Source organism: Corapipo altera, unplaced genomic scaffold (genome assembly GCF_003945725.1).
Source record: "Corapipo altera isolate COAL_440 unplaced genomic scaffold, ASM394572v1 71, whole genome shotgun sequence".
NCBI classification, from domain to species: Eukaryota; Metazoa; Chordata; class Aves; order Passeriformes; family Pipridae; genus Corapipo; species Corapipo altera.
The window spans coordinates 6253023-6269178 of NW_020884916.1; the positions used below are offsets into that span (position 1 = coordinate 6253023).

General features: G+C 49.3%; 1 protein-coding gene across 2 annotated transcripts in view; it reads left to right on the forward strand.

Moving 5' to 3' along the window:
• The window catches only part of KCNJ5 (potassium voltage-gated channel subfamily J member 5), a 53567-nt gene that overhangs the window by 13778 nt on the left and 23633 nt on the right, over positions 1-16156 (forward strand). Inside the window, exon 1 of one of the 2 annotated variants that reach the window (XM_027655612.1) lies at positions 15006-15392. The exons of the other annotated variant lie outside the window; for it this stretch is intronic. The gene's annotated coding sequence lies outside the window, so the exon portion shown is untranslated. Of the gene's footprint in view, positions 1-15005; positions 15393-16156 lie in introns of those variants that run through there. 2 annotated transcript variants of the gene reach the window in all.

Genomic DNA, 16156 nt, shown 5'->3' on the forward strand with positions numbered 1-16156 from the left:
CTCACTGGGATGGCTGAGCTCTCACTGGGATGGCTGAGCTCTCATTGGGATAGCTGAGCACTCAGTCTGAGGGCCGAAGGCTTGGGAGTCACTGCCAAAACTCTCTTTGCTGTGAACAAGCCCTGTCACAGCCGAGGGAAATGTGAGAACTGGGGTTTTGCTCGCCTGGGTGTCACCGACAGCCTTCCCCCTGCACAGAGATTGAAGAGAGTGTAAATGTGTGTCTGAAATGGAAGAACAGTCCTGCAGATGAGGTTGATTATGTCCCTCATCCCTTGCAGCACCTTCAAGCCTTGCTGCTAATGAAAGTAAAAGGTTTGTAATCACTTCAGTCTTCTGTATTCTTAGACAGCAGGTTGTTGGAGGCCTTGTCCTCCTCTGCTGCCTCTAATGACAAAATTTAAATGCATAGGCTTATTTAAATGCAGGAACAAGGCCGGTTGTGGTGCTGGCTTGGCAATGCCTATGGAAATCCAGAAGGGCAGAGGCTGGGGGTGTTTAACCCCTTGGAGTCAGTGCCAGGGTTGAGCAGCAAAGAGGCCTCGTGTTCTGTGCCCTCTGCACAGAGTAGGGGGGAAATTGGGAGAGGGGAAACTCCAGAGTGACTGCACATGGGGGATGATCCCACTGCAGAATCATGGATCATAGAGCATGCTGAGTTGGAAGGGACCCATCAGGATCACGGAATCCAACCCCTGGCCCTGCACAGACACCCCAACAACTCCACCCTGTCCCTCAGAGCATTTTCCAAACCCTCCTGGAGCTCTGGCAGCCTTGGGGCTGTGCCCACTGCCCTGGGGAGCCTGGTCAGTGCCAACCACCCTCTGGGGGAAGAACCTTTCTCTCATACCCAACCTAACCCTCCCCTGACACAGTTCCAGCCATTCCCTGGGTGCTGTCCCTGGTCACAGAGAGCAGAGATCGGACCTGCCCCTCTTCTGCACCTCATGAGGTGAAGACCATGGTGAGATCTCCCCTCAGCCTCCTCTTGCCCAGGCTGAACAAACCAAGATGGTTTGTGTCTTTCTGACACGTTCACACACTTAACTTTTCAGAAAGCACAGAGAACTGCTGAGGAGAATTTAGCCCTGGCTTTAAGTTGCTATGCTGGAAAGCACAGCTGCCATAAAGAATTCCTGAAGCAGTGGGGTCCAGAATGCCCCCAGTCCTCTGACAAGGCCAGAGGGAGAACACCTCTGCTGGCAGTGCCACATGGGGAGAGTGGGGCTTATGCAATTCTGCTGATGGAGGAAATTATTCCCACTTCTCAGTGGCAGGAGAAAAGCTCATTACTTGGACTTACTTGTAACTCAGCTGCTCAGCAGGGGAGAGGAGTGCCAGAGGGGTCCTTGCTCCCCTGGAAATGCAGGGCAGGGGTGGCTGCAAAAAAGGCACTTCCCTCCATCCACAGAGTGAGCTGGTGTTCAGCACCAGGATGTTTGGCTGGAGAGTGAATCCATTCCCATGGGATCAGTCACAGAGCAGGGCAGCGGGATCAGGGAGCTGATGGCACCTTGGGTAGAGGGCACAGGCAGGGAGGGTGTTAAACCAGGAGTCACTTCCCTTTTCTAGTCACCAAATCCTCCTTTTAAAACATTAAGCTAAACATACAGAAGAAAAGAGGAGGCTTGTGTTGGTAAAGAACCATATACCCACATTGGCAGTTGTATCCTTGTCACCTCGTCCCTTCTCTGCATGCCTAAGCAAAGGAATTTGGGATGGAAAACACAAGTGAGTGTCCTGAACAGCGACACTGGTACCTGATTCAGAGGGATCTGAAGTCTCTTTTTTTACTTGAAGCTACAAAAATAGAATTTTGAAACACTGTGTGGAGGAAGGTGTTTGTGGTCGTGGAACAACTGGTCCCCAGTTCAGACCTGGTGAAGTTTTGTTTCTAGATTTTCAGCTGCGTTTGTCTGGTAACATCAGGCTTCTATGGGGCATTAGAGCTGTCACCCCTCCAGCATAAGATGGCATTAGAAGTGTTAGTTACTGTCTGCAACTTGGTGTCCATGGTTATTAATTGGGTAGAAGAACAAGCTCAGATATCCCGGGTACTCACTGTGCTCTACCAAGGTTTTTCTGAGCTAAAATTAATCAGTTGGTATGAAGCCTGAAGTGTGATCACACCTCATTTCATCCTTTACGTGTCTCCTCTCACATTGCTTTCCAACCAAACATGCTCCTGGAAGCTCTGAAAAGGCATTTCTGGAAGTTGAAGTTGTTCTCAAGGGCCCGAGATGTTTCTAAAATGTTGGTCTCAAGGTGTTGTCCCTGCACCAGCCTCTGAGGGCCCCCCAAGCTGTGGATCCAGGTTGTGGATTCAGGCTTGCTGGGAGCACAGACCTGCCTTACCAGGGCTTTCTCTGGAGTGTGTGACCCCCTGAGTGCCTGAGCCTGAGATCTTGATAAGGAGAGGGTGGCACAGCTGCTCAAGCACCATGGGGACAGTCTCGTGTCTGCCAGGAGAATACACCAACAGGAATACCCAGATTAGGGGATATTTGGCTTTACTTTCAGTTGTCTTTCTGGGGCTGTGTTAAATATTCACCAGCAAAATTCAGGATGAGTTCTGTGTAGCTGCAACAGTGAATTATCTTTTGCACAACAGTGGCCATCCCTTGTACTGCTGCTCTTTAAGTCCCTTGACAATCCAACGAGTTGATCTTGCTGCTCCTCAGAGGCTCCCAGATATTCTGTGCCTCTGTTTTCCTCTGCAGCAGGACCTTCTGATGGTGGTCATGTCCCCCTTGGGATCTATCTCTAAGGTCACTTTTTTGGTCAATGGCCAATTGACCATTTTAACCCTCTCTTTCTTCCATCATCAGGAATTCATTCCATCTGTTCCTGTTTACCTGGCTGTTAGACTCAGGCTTTGTTTGTTTGATTGTTACTGCTGGGTTTATTTTCAACAATGCCAGTAGATGCTTTGAGAAGAAATAGTAAAGCACAATCCTTCTGCAAGGTAGAACATTTTATTCTGCTTCACAGCGAGTCTTTATCTGCAAGTCTCCATGGACTCTGTCGGTATTAATAAATGAAACAGCCTCTCTTTGGGGATGCAGGGGAGAGGAGAAAAAGAGACAGGACAGTCATCATCCTATTTTTCACAGATGATAACCCAGGTGGAGAAAGGCAAAGAAGGTAGAAAGCCTGGTTTGATATCCTGACCTGCTGAAGTCAGGCACTGATCTCTCATGGGAGCCATGAGGAAAGTGAGAGCACATCCCGTGACAGAATGAGAGCTCTGCTGGAATCCTCTGCAGATAATGGGCTGGATGGAGCCCATGAGTGAGGCAGAGTAAGGAAGTGAGCAAGTTGTGTGGAATGATTGTTTGTTTAGTCATTTCCCAGGGGCAGGAATAAGGTCCCAGAGGCAGCGAAGACACACGACAGGGTAGTGAAGAAATCAGCACATACTCTTCACATGTTTTATGCTCTTTGTTCTGTTCTTTCACTGGGAAAAGGGCTATCTTTGACTGTTGGCTGAGTGGAGTTCACAGTCCTGTGGAGCCTGGCCTTGTGAAATTTAGGCAAAGCCTCCCCAGGGAGAGCTGGATCCTGGGAGCCAGGCACTGCTGAGCATCTGCAAGCCTGGCTGAAGGGTCTGTGTGCCAGGCAGGCAGTGCTGGGGAGCTGCAGCCCTGCCTTCCTGCCCTCCCTCAGCAACTCCACAGCTGGACCTTTGCTGCTAACAGCAGAGCTTTGTCCTTGTTCCTCAGGGCTGACACTCTCCCATTGTTCCATTGGAAGTTGCCACTCATTTGTGTGTGGTTGTTGTTATCAAAAGAAAGAAATATGAGGCATTCTGGGTTTTTCCCCTCAGTGAAGAACTGCAGGTCCCTCCCTCTCTTTGCAGAGTGAAGCCTTGGCTCCCTGCTCTCTTTGCAGGAGTACGTTTACCAGACAATTGTGCAAAACCCCTGGCCTTGCTTGTGAAGGTCAGAACATTAGAAATAACCCTGTGGAGAGGCTGTTTTACAGCTGAGTGAACCCATCGGGGCGAGTCAGGAGGGCAGTGAGAACAGGCTGGGTGGCACAGAGCTGCTGCCACTCTGGGTGAGGGAAAGCAGCCTCCAGTATAGCATGTGATGAGCAGTGAGAGCATTCAGTGGGGTGTTTCCCTGTGTGCAGGCTGGAAATCCATGGTCTCTGTGGGGCAGTGGCAGGGTGGACACAGCTCTGGCTGGGCTCTTCCTGCTTCAGTTTTGGACAAGTTGCTCTGGGTGCTGCCTTCAAGAGGCAGCTGCTTTTAGAGCCTCTGTCTTAGTGCTAGAGTAGGAATTTAGCCAGCTCTGAATCAGTTGCCTGACAGAATATTTACAGAATATTCTGAGCTGGAGGAGACCCACAAGGATCATCCAGTCCAACTCCTAAGGGTATGACCCATATGGGGGTCAAACCCACACTCTGGTGTTATTAGCACCAATGCTCCAACCAACTGAGCCAATCTCAGGGTCACCTTATCTCTCTTGACCTGATAATGCCCTGACAGGTTCCATGGCTTGGCTGGGTAGATGAGACAGTCACCTGCTCTTCCCTTGCAGTGTGTCCATACCCTGATGTCTCTCTGTGCTGAAGTTTCCCCTTTACAAAGTTTTTGTCATGTCCAGTTCCACAGAGCCACAGGGATTTATGGGACAGGCACCTGCATCTCCTACAGCAAGATCTCCTGGAGGTGTCCACCACTCACCCTGGGATGAACCTCGACATTGCACAACCTCCTCTGCAAATGGTAGAGGTGTCCAAACATGCTTGTCCTGCACAGTAACTCCTAAGTACTTTCTAAAACTGTAAACTCACATCTGGTCCTCATCTATGGGTAAAGGACTTAAAATTGGCACATATCATTTCCACGGAAAACCGTGGGCAAAGACCTTATTTCAGTAAAGCTTCTACTTTGTGCTGAGAATCACAGGATGGTTTGGGTTGGAAGGGACCTTAAAGATCACCCAGTTCCAACCCCTGCCATGGACAGGGACACCTTCCACTAGGAAACAAATGCTTAGTGCAAATAAAATGCTTAACCCTTTGGAACTCCTTGCAAATGTTCTGGAGATGTGTGGCTTTACCCTGAGACTGGTCAGGACAGAAAAAACAGTGTGGCTGCCCACTCCCCTCTACTGGGCTGTGCAGGGACTGCTGGAGGCAACTGCTCTTTGTGGTGGGAAAACCTCTGTAAAAGGTGAAATAAAGGTGGAGGAGGGTGAGGGGAAGGTGAAGCTTTGGGCGTTTTCATGCCATGACTGCCTGAGCCCCACAAAGCTCTGTCTTCCTTCTTAAAATAGTCAGTGTCACCAATTAAAAAAAAATTGCTCGACCTTTTCTTACGTACCAAAATCATTTTGCAGAGCAATCGGGAGAAATCAGAGAGGCTGAACTTTTCCTGGAGCTGTGGTTGTTCTGCTGATGTTTTGAGGATGGAGTGGACACAGAGGGGAGCATCGTTCTGAGTTGAAGCAGGGGCTGGTGGTAGCACCACGTCTGTTGGCTTTGGTAGTTTTACCTCAGATTTAACACAGTTCAGATGAGAACACATCTGGTCTAGGGACAGGGGGGAGTTTCCTTGGCCCTGGCTCAGAGGGCTGGATAAGCCCTGGATAAATCACCCAAAGTAACGATCGGAGCCCCTCTGACAATTCAGTGTCAGTGACTTTGTTGTATGACAAGGTGTGTACAGGCTGTCAGCACAAATGAATCAACTCCCGGGGAATGGGACAGCACAGAATCTGTGTGTTCCAGGGGTTTGGGGAGTGTGGAAACACCACAGCCCAAGGTAATTTCTGTGCTGAGCTGACACAACCCAGGCACCTCACCAGGAAACGTTATGACATAGAAAAGCCTGGGGAGCTGAAAGAAGCCTCACCAGAACAAAGCCCATGTCCATATGGCATCATATTTCCTGGGAAAGCTTGTTTTTATGCTTTCTGACATGTCTACAGTTCTGGTGTTATGCCTCATTTGCACTGGGACGTTCTGGGAAATCTAGTCAATAATTCCTTCTGTCTATTCCTGCAGGAGCAGTGGGACTGCTGGACTGAGCTGAGTTATGTCTGTGGTTGTGTTCCATGCTGAGAAGGTTTTATGTTGGCTGAGATTACACTCATCTCCTTCATCTTGGGCTCAGATGTATCATGACCAACCAAAAAGTAAAGTAAATTCCATCCATCTGGGTGAAGCATTTTTTCCTGTACAATTTAAGCCCTATGCAGCACAGAGATTTGGAGTTGGTGCATGGAGTGGCACAGGAATAAGCCCCAGGCAAATTGAGGTGGAAAGGAAATTTTCCCAGAGTGACTGTGGGATGAATCCAAGAGTTTTCCTGCAACATTAGTGAGGTGTTGCTGCACAGTTACAGCATGTAAGGGAGCACTCCCTGTGCTCATTGTGTCATTGAATTCCACGTGCTTCCACGGGAGGTTGAAGGTTGCAGAGGACCCAGTTTGTCTCTGGAAGGTCCCCATCACTAACCTCCATCAGGGTTTCATACAGACCACAGTAAACCTCATATGTTCACTCTTCAGGAGGATGGGGAACACCTTAAGGAAGGTCTCCAAATTAAGGGTTCCCCAAAAGTGATTGGGCTCTGGAACAGGCTCCTCAGGGCAGTGGGCACAACACCAAGGCTGACAAAGCTCCAGGAGTGTTTGGACAATGCTCTCAGCACAGCGTGGGATTGTTGGGGTGTTTGGGCAGGGCTCAGCTGAAGCTCTCCATGACTTCACCAGTCTAGGATCTATCAAGACCTAGTATTAAATATTATTTGTTTCCATAAATCTGCCTTTCCTACATCTATTTGACTTTCAACACACAAGATAAGATCAGGAGGACTGGAATTTTATTCTGTTGCTGCAGTCCAGCAGCAGGAACAACCAACCAACCCACCCAACCAATGCTGAAATTCTGGAAGAGTCCAGGGAAAGCTGTTTCTCCTGTGGCTGGCAAGAGCAAGCACTTAATCTTCTAATTTTCGATGCAAAGAACAGCAGAGAATTAAAACTCTGCAAGTTGATCAAGTTCCCACCACAGTGGGTAAAACAAACTGCCAAGTGCCATAGAACAGGATCCCCGCAAAGGAATGCAAGAGTTGAACTCCATGATCCTTGTGGGTCCCTTCCAAACTGGGGATATTCTGTGATCCTGTGATTCTGTGAAAAGTCATCCTGTAGCCTAAGTTCCAGGCGGGACAGCCAACTTACAGACTGTGGAAAGAGCTGAAGAGGAGTTGTCTGCATCCCTCCTTTTTCTGGGGAATTCAGATCCCACAGTCCCCCATCACCTGCCGAAGTGTGTCCCAGCACACACCAGCCCACTGGTGGAGGGATGGGAATTTCAGCAGTCAGAGGGGTGTTTAGAGAGGGCTGTCACGGCAGAGGTGCTCTAGGGAATGCTATTCCCACAGCAAATGCCTCATCCTGTCTGGTTGGTGTGGATAATGAGGGGACAGGAGCTGCCCAGCCCCATGAGGAGCAGGGAATACGGGGGCGGCAGGAGCACAGGGACCCTGGAGTTTTAGCACATTTTGTCCTCGGAGCTGGAGCCAGTCACTGCCTGCAGTTTTATATTTATGAACCTGTGCCAGGGGATTGCTTGAGAGGTCTTTAATTTCCTCTGGTTTGACTCTGAACATGCCTCTCCTGGGACAGCAGGAACATTTCCAGTGTTATTGGATGTCGCTTCTGTGCAAACGGAGCAGAGGAAAAATATTCTGACAATAACTGGAATATACAGGGGGTGGTGGGACTCTGCCTGCTGATTTTTTCTCTCATTCTTTTCCCTCAGATGAGAGTTTCAAGGTCAGCTGGCTCCAGAGACACAAACCCGGCAGGAACAAACTGTGCAGATGCTCCAGAGCGCGGCACAGGCACGCTGGCACCGTAAACAGCCCTGGCTCCAGTCCAGCTCTGCCAGCCCCGACATGCAGGGGGATCATAAAAAGCCACTTTATTACAGAAATATCAGGGTTTATCTTTTCTCTCTCTGCTGCATCATTAAACACAAGTTATCCTCATTTTTTTGTGGAAAATCCTGGATTCAGCACAATCTCAACGTTTTATTTGGAGGCTGGGGAAGGATTTTATTGTGAGGCAATATCTGAGCACATAACAGAGGTCCCTGAATGAGTGGCTGGAGTAAAAACAACAAAAAAAAGGTTCTTTTCCTAATTCTGCTGATGATTTATTGTGGAAACAGAGACAAATCTTTCACTGTCATTTTTGCAGTTTTTTATACACTCTCTCCATGCCCTCTTAGATATGTCTCTTTTTTCAGCTATTTGTGTGAACTAAATATCAACCAGCCAGGCAAAAGCTGGGAATATCTTCCTCCAGCAGTCTTAGACTTAAAATATTAATGCATTTTATGATGTACTTATTTTTCGTAACTGTCAGTTGTTGCTACCAAGACAGGGAATTCCTTATAAATATTGAATGCTGCTGCAAGGCCTGCAAATAAAATTCTAGAAATGGTTTTCTCAAGCTCCCCAATGACTGAAAAGCTGCTGAAAATTTTACTAATTTTAGTAAATTATGTGGAATTCCAAGTTATGTAACTGTTTGTAGAGTTTTCAAATGAAGAGTGATAGTTTTTGAATTTAATGCAAATTATTCACTGAACACAGACACTTTGGGGAGGAATGGAATGATTGGTTTTGTTCTTAAAACCTCCCTTGAAGGTGTAAAATGCATCTCAGAAATTGGCTTGAAGGTCTGTTGAGTGCAAAGGAATAAAACTTACTAAAGAATAAAACTGAATTGCAGAGATCCACTGCCCAGCCTAAGTGCTGGAAATGTGATGAGGTAAAAATTCCCCTGGTAGAGCATTTCCAACCCTTGCAGGGGAAAAAAGTGTGCAGGGTCTGCTGTGCCACATGTGGCCACTGTGCTCCTGTACTGTGGCAGCAGGAATTCCCAGTTTGGATGGGTGGATCATCCTTCTCCTACTCAAAGGATCCCAGTGCAAGGTACAGAAGAGTTTCTTCCTAAAACTGAGCCGTCTATATTGTGAATTTAAGATAAAGATTTTTACCTTCAGCCCTCCAGTTCCAACCCAGCCCAGCTCAGTCATGGCTGGAGTGTCCAATTCCCAGTGACATCAGCCAGGCCCAAAGGGATGAGGCTTGGATCTCCCACACTAATTGTGCCAGAGAAGCCAAGGGTTAATTGCTGGGGTTATTTCCAGCTCATCCTGCTGGTTCCCTCTCCAACAGGCCCCTCTGGCTCCAGAGCTGCTCTGGATGCACTGGGATGTAGGGAAAGGGCAGCTGGGGAGAGGCTGCTCCGTACAGGGCCTGTTTGTGGCTGCAGAGAGGCCTTTGTGACCCAGGGCTGCTGCACACAGGGGATCAAACTGTAATAAAAAGGCTGCCCCAGAGTCAGTGGAGGGCATTTTTCTGCAGCCAGAGTAGAGCTGAGGAGAATCCTGAAGTGATCTGGGAGCAACGGGGTGTGAGGCCTGCTACAACAGAGGCTGAGTTGCTTTTAGTTCCTAAAAGTGGATTGCAAATAGGATTGAAATGTGCCAGTTAAATAAACCAGATGTGCTGACGTGCAGTGCCTCAAACTGATCTTCAGGATCAATTGGGTTTGCCCTGTAGATTTGTGCTTTCTGCTAAGTGGCCACAAAATGTGGTGCCAATAATGCCAAGGTCGTGGGTTCCATCCCTGTACAGGCCATTCACTGAGGAGCAGGACTCAAGGATCCTTGGGGATCCCTCCCAACTCAGAATATTCAGAGTCTGTGAACTGTTGTACACTCTTCCCATTTGAAAAAATATGCTAGAAGAGGGTGGTTTGTGTTACTCTGTCCTATGATGTTCAGTGGATGGTAGGTTCCCAGAGGGAGACAGTCCAGGACTGGAAGGGAGCACACAGGGCTTTGGTTGAGCTCCCACTGCTGCCTCACGCTCATGCAGAGACTTTGTGGAATCTTTTGGAATCAACTAAATACCCACATAGTTAGATTATAGTTAGATATAGATACTTGATAGTCAGATGGAAGATTCTTCCTAGTTAAATGAAGGAGTTGCTGGCTCGACCTCTTGTCTCCTGGGAAAACCACAAGCCTTTGTGGGAAAAGGTGAGATCCTTTTTCAACAAAGGGGTTAATTAGTGGCTGATTTTAGACTGTACCTTTCTGGTTATATCCTATATGCACCCATCCCATCCCGCTCCAAAGGGAAGGCTGCCTGTTTTTGAGAGGGAAATCAGTGCAATGAGATTCCCACCTGAAAGAACCAAAGCCTTCGTGTCTGTCAGAAACCCTTTTGAATTGTGACAGCCTAACAAGGAAATTGTCTCCATAAATTTGCCATCATTAGAGTGTGCTATGACTGGTAGATTTGGCTGTTTCTGAGCTCCCAGGCAGTGAACAGAGCTGGAAGCTGGAGTGGTGGGTCATTCCCAGAGGAGATGGCACACGTGTGTCACTTCACACACAGGGCCCCTGGCCTGTGTTTTCCTGCCCTGCAGCTCCCGTGGGCCTCAGTAGGAAGTTTAGTCCCTGGGTGCCCTTCAGCCTTAGATTCTGCTGCTGCACCTGCAGCTTAATTAGTGTTAATTATAACAGCAGTTCAGTAAGAACCGGATTAACCCACTCGCGGGCAATCCAGAAGTTAAAAGGTGGGAAGGATCGGGATATGTGTTGGCTCGGGGAGCCGGTGCCAGGCTCCGGCCCCGTGGAGCTGCGAGAGAGAGGAGCTGCCTCGTTCCCTGGGTGAGCATCAGCTCCTCATTATCACATCAAAGGCCGTGGCAGAGCTCACTCCTCCACACACCGAGCGGGGGAGTTTATTGCGGAAACTTCTTCCCCTTCTCCTTCCCGTTGTCTGCCTCTGTGCCTACTCCCCAAGGTTCGTTTGGATTCGGGGGGATGATTAAGCCCCAAAACACAAAAGGAAGGCGAGACAGAGTGGGTGACTGTCACATCAGGGCTCCCAGAGCCTCAGCTGAAGGCTCAGGGGAGGGGGGAGGTGGAGAAGACAATCTTAGACGCTGTTTCCAGCACTGCCTCTTACAACTCGGTTTTCTTCTGGTGGGATGGTCGGTTAATGGTTGACAAACGGGAAGAGACATCTCTCATTCCAGAGATCAAATTGCACAACGAATTAAAACGCTCCCTGAAGGCACTGCTGCTCCCTCTGCTCTCAACACGAGCAGAGCCTGCAGTGACTGCAGAGCAGGTACCCCCAGCCCTGGGCTCTCAGGGGTCACTGTCCCTTTGGGGAATGAGTTATTTGGGTAATAATGAACCCTAACACTGCTCCTGTGGGTAATGAGTGTCAGGCCAGTCTCTGGTCATCAGGGAGGGGGCTCGTTTATGTCCCATGAAATGCCAGGAAAATGGAGGCAATTCCCTATTTGGTTCATGGTAGCTCAAAAATTGGGCTGCCCTGTTTCATACTTCAGGAGCCTGCAGAAATTCAGCTCTTGATATACATTGTGATATAAATCACTCTCTGAGCCAGGTATAATTTGAAATTATATCAAAATAAGATTAGAATTTGTTCTACGCACATCTTGTTGTTCTGTTTGTGAATCCAGGAGCTGAGCACTCCACAGTTGCCATAATTCCCCCTGTAACCAGCCCTGTGTGTCCTTTGAGCAGAGCAGCACTGCTGTCAGGGTTTGTGAGAACCCCCAGGAACATTAAGATGTTGCACTGAAGTGAAATTTGTGTCTCCATGCTGCTGGAATCAGATAATTCATCCCACTCTAACATCAAGGTCTAATTTAGCTGCCTTCTGATACTACCTGTCTCTGCATCAGAAGGGAAATGGTGTGGCTGTTTGGACTCAGCCCAGTGCATCCTAAATGGCACTGCCTGTGCTGAATCCCATCCTGAACAGAACAGCAATCCCTCTGCATTTCCACGTTTCCACAGGAGTCCAAAGGCACTCCAACTGTCCTGCCATTTGGTGTTAAATCCACCCTCTCCAGGTAGCTGATACCTGCAGCTCTTTAACATATTCCAAACTTTGGAGGCCATTGACAACTTTTGCCCAGCTCAGCAAGGGCACAGCAATGTCACTGACTCCCTGAAGGGTGGTTTCCAGCTGGAGAACTGTTTTTAGGTCTGGCTTGTCTTTAATCAGTACAATTTGGAAGATGTCAGTTGAAATAATACATGAAACTAATTTACAGTGTAGGAATGAGGAAGTAAAATACCAAGCAGCCGAGACTCAGAGCCAGGGAGAAGGTGCTGCCTCCTTGGTGAGCAGATAAATGGCTCATAAAAGGCCTCTAATGCTGATTGAAGTAGGTACCTCTCAAGTGCCCTGTTTTTTTGTGGCTTTGAGAGGTGTCTGGGGCACCAGCCCCTGTGCCAGGGAGGAACCACGGCAAAAAAACGCTCTCACAGTGTGTGCTGGGTGTGACCTGTGGGTCAGGGCAAAATCGCTGAGCTGGCACTTGGGCAGAGGTGTGGGCACAGCTCTGTGTAATCCCAGAAGGTGGAGAAGGGTCAGAATTATCCACCTGCTCGTGGACAAACGTCCTTAAGGGAAAGGTCTTGTTTCCCAGCTGAAGGAAACGTGTGGGAAGTTGGGGAAATGGGACTTTCTGCAGCCTCAGGAGTTAGAGGGGCTGTGAAAATGCAGCCCCGGCTTTAACCCCTCAGCACACCCCACTCGTGTGGTGTCTGCAGGGCTGGTTGGGAGGGCCGGTGCCAGCAGATGGCAGTGCCTGTCAGAGTTCCACCGTCAGGAAAACGGAATGTGCTCCAAAAAAGGTGTTATTGGCGCTGCATGAGGCACGGAGCCAGTCCCACGCGGGAGCCGTGGGGCAAACACTGCCCGCAGCAGTGGCCACGCCGTGAGCCCGCTCTGCTCCCCTGGGCCCCCTGTCCATGGCTGTGGACTCGGGATGTGTTGGATAAGTGTGTGTGGGAGGTGGGAAAGAAGACTTCTCCTTGCCTTGACCATGACACACCAGCTCTGCAGCCTTTCAGAGACTCTGCTCCTCCAGGGTTGCTGGCTGGACAGCACGAAAGGTCCTTCTCCATTTCCTAAATTCATTCTAAATCTTATTATAAATGAGATGAAATGAAGGAGGAAGCCGAGCTGAGGCCGTTCTGAAGGTGGCACTGTCCTTAGTGCTGCTGGAGCGGCATCCAGGGACCTGCTCTGAAAGCCAACACTGTGATTTTAGGGGGAACTGACTCTCACAGTGGATGAATTTACTGCTTAGAACTTTGTAAGGAAGTTTGAATGCTTATTAAAATACCCAAACTGTTAATGTACTCCCCAAATTGCAGTTTTATAACGTTATCATGGATACACTCCTAAAAGGTAAAACTAATACTGCTGCAAAGGCATCCGTGAGAGCTCGGAGCAGGCAGAAGATGTAACATAATTGCAGAGGATTTAATCAGCAGTTTATTACCAGGTCTTTTGCTTTCACTGCAAATGGTTTCACTGCTGATTTGGGTTCAGTCCTTGGAGCTGTTTGCAGCTAATGCTACAACAGGAGCCAGGCTGGCTGGGCTCATCTCACTGCCCACACCGTGCTCGAGTGGGAAATACAAACTAACAAGTGGAAAGGCAAAATTACATCTGCAAACCCAATTTTTAATGGCTAAGCTCGCTCCAGATTCTTGTCCCAGCTGGCCAGATCTAACCTCTGTGGTTGGTCTCCGTGAACTTGGACGTCATTTTCAACCTTAATGATTTTCTGATTCTGTGATTCCACATAAAGATCAGAGAAGAACTCTGATAAAAGGTGTGTGTTTATGGAGATGGGCTTCTTAACCCAGCCCCTAGGCAATATGATTATTCATAATATTCAAATCTCTGGTTATTTCTCTCTCTGTCTGTGCATTTCTCCAGTCTAGTTTCCATAATAAGGTGTTAATGTAGCCTAGAATTAACCTGATCAGGAACAGGTTTTATGATCTACAGGAAGCTCCACTAGTTCCATTTTTAACCTGTTCAAAAAAAAGGAATGCAAATAATAGGTTGCAAAATGTCCACGCAGTAAAACAAAAATGCCATTCCACTGCTGATGTATTTAATTAGTGATAGTGTAATTTAAAAAAAAGTAAATTGAAAATCATTCAAAGCAGAACGTGGGAAAAATAGCTTTAATATTCCAGCTATACCGACACATTCCTGCAGTGCTTTGGTTTTGAGAAGCTCTCTTTTCTTGACCAGATGAATCTGTGAAAGCATTTCTGATGGGCTGTAATGAATGTGGTCCCGGAGCAGAGAATTAGGGAGGACAGGAAGACAGGATCAGGGGAACAGGACAACAAAGCCTGGAGGCAACCTGCAGTCACCAGGCAGGTCTGGCTCATATCTGCTGCTGGCCTGACATTTGCTTTTCAGAAAAGAAAATATTTTACTAAGCTGAGGAGACAGTGTGGTATTATCAATGATAAAAAAAAAAAGGAGAAAAAAGAAAAAGATAAAAAAATACAGCAAAGCACTGAAGAACTTTGAGAGCATTCCCTGGATGAATCCCAGGAAAACACCACAACTCCATCAGCAAACACCACGGCAGGAGCTTGATGGTTGACAGGCAAGGGGAGCGTGCCAGAGGAATCATACTGGCCCTCTTTGTCCCCACTTTTCCCAAATTCCTTGGTCCAGCCTGGATGAGAGAGTTCCCCCGGTGCCGATGACTACGGACACACGTGGTCTCTGTGAAATGTGCGGCCTCCTCCTGGTTTTGGGAACTGCTTTCTGTTTGTGTGATTTTAAAAACACAAGAACACAGCCCCCACCCCCTCAAAACCGATATCCCCCCCAGTAAATCCGGGACAGGAGATCCCGGGAGGAGAAGGGAACTCAGCGCTCGGGGGAGTGCGAGGGGAGCGCAGCCCCCGCGGGTGGGACCCGAGGATGCCGGAGGTCTTTCCCAGCCCCAAAGCTCCTGTGATCCCGAGCTCCAGGGCTCGGATTCGCCTCTCCCCCTCCTCACCAGCCCTCCCCGCGCTCGGCAGCGCCCAAACCCCTCCCTCGCCCTCCCTCCCCACCTCCGCTCCGGCTCATTCACAACAGATAAGGCGCCGTCACACGCAGCCTCCCCTCCCTCCCCTCTGCCCCAGCCCTTAAAAAGCTTTATACCGCCAACAATCCCTTGGAACGGGAGAGGCGGGAGCAGGGACAGGCAGGCAGAGGAGAGGCAAAAGTATCTCCGCAGCAGCGGAGGGTTTGGAGCAGAGCAGGGAAATCAGGGATACCCGGGGACAGGGGCGTGGGCATCCTCATCCTCAGTGCCACGTAAATGTTCTCTCCTGTCAGGGAAGGAGGCAGGAGGCAGCGCGGGGACCCGAGGACGAGCCCAGCTCGCCGGTGATGGCATGGACCGGCCGCTGCTCCAGCCGTGCTTCCCACGCCCCGCTCCCGCCCGGCTGCCCCCGAGGGCGCGACACTGATGCGGAGCCGCTCGTAGCGAGTAAGTCACCGCATTTCCTTTGTTATCCCAGCTCCCTCCTGCGCTCCTCTGGCTGCCAAGGACCGGGAGCACAGCAGGCAGGAGGACTGAGGTGAGGTGTCGGGTCAGCCGAGCGCCAGGCTCCCCAAACCCGCCGCGGTGGGAGCTGGAGCTGTGCCGCTGTCCAACTCCCCAGCGCCAGGGAACTCTGTGGGAAGCCAGGAATGGGATGTTGGTCTTGGGCAAAAGCACCGTCAGATCTCAGAAAGGGATTCTGCAGGAATACACGTTAAAAAATCCGACCTGCTCGGGATAGTGGAGATCACTGGAATGCAAAGGGCACCGGGAGACTGATAAGTCAGCAGCCCTGAAATGCATGGAGTGACTCCATAATCCTTATCTGGAGTCAAAGATTAAATTCTTTCATAATTAGGATACTTGCCCATGAGCTGAGAGTTTAAAGAGCCCTGGCAGCGCAGTCTCCAGCCGATGAAGGGGCATGTTCAGCCCTTGGAGGGGACAGAGAATGTATTGCACTGGGAATCCCTGGGGGGTTCATAGCTCTGGGAGGTAAAACATGACCGATTTTTTTATCCATGTCCTGTTGCATCCCTCACAAAGATGCCTGGAGCCCTCCACTTTGTGTCAGCACATGCTGGGTGGGAGCCCCATGCTCGCTTTTGTACAGCTCCCTTGGTTTTGACTGGAGAGTTTCAGGAGCCAATGAAGAACTGGCAGAAAGTGGCCCTGTCCCAAAAAACTTGCCATCTGAGGATTCTGGCATC